The following is a 742-nucleotide window of genomic DNA, read 5'->3' as shown; positions in this document are numbered from 1 at the left end:
ATAACGAGACTGTTTATAAAAATGTCTCACGTTTCTATCATAGATTTTCGTTTAATTGTTTTAGTAAAAATGATAGATATTTGCGAGTATCTATGAGTATTATTTAAAAAAAAATTTAACACAACCCATGATAGCTAATATAATCAATGTCATCCCTCCGGTGGATTCTCCCTAATTGCCCAACAAAATTTGTGTATCTAAACTAAGATTTATTTATTTCTAAAATTAATCTTTAGAAGATTTAACCCGTTTTGTAATGTTTAATACTTTAATAGCATGTAGTGTACATTTTCAATTAAGTTGGGAAAAAGATGACGACTGAAATTGGTTTGGTTATACAATTTAAAAGAATCTTATAAACTTAATTTGATAGCAATAATTATTTTGTTAATTTATTTCCTCTCAAATGTTAACTTAGAGATGTGACCAAAAAGATAAAATTAATGTCACCTTAAATAAATAGGCCATTATTTATAGAAAAATGAAATTTCAAAAGTGAACACTTAATTAAATGGATATCGTAAAATATTATATTCATTTATTTCTTTTTCGGTGTTTCCTCATAAATTTCTTTAAGTAATACATTAACTTGATATGAGAACTAATTAAAATATGTAATTGAGATTAATTTGTCTAAAATTGTTAACAAATTTTATGTGAGATTGATTTCTTTAACAAAATAAAATATTTGAAATTGATTTTTTAACTAAAACTTGTTGAGAACTAACTAAAGTATCTTACT

Source organism: Arachis ipaensis, chromosome B09, assembly GCF_000816755.2.
Source record: "Arachis ipaensis cultivar K30076 chromosome B09, Araip1.1, whole genome shotgun sequence".
Classification (NCBI taxonomy): Eukaryota; Viridiplantae; Streptophyta; class Magnoliopsida; order Fabales; family Fabaceae; genus Arachis; species Arachis ipaensis.
The sequence above is the reverse complement of the archived record's forward strand: the minus strand, read 5'-3'. Positions refer to the sequence as shown.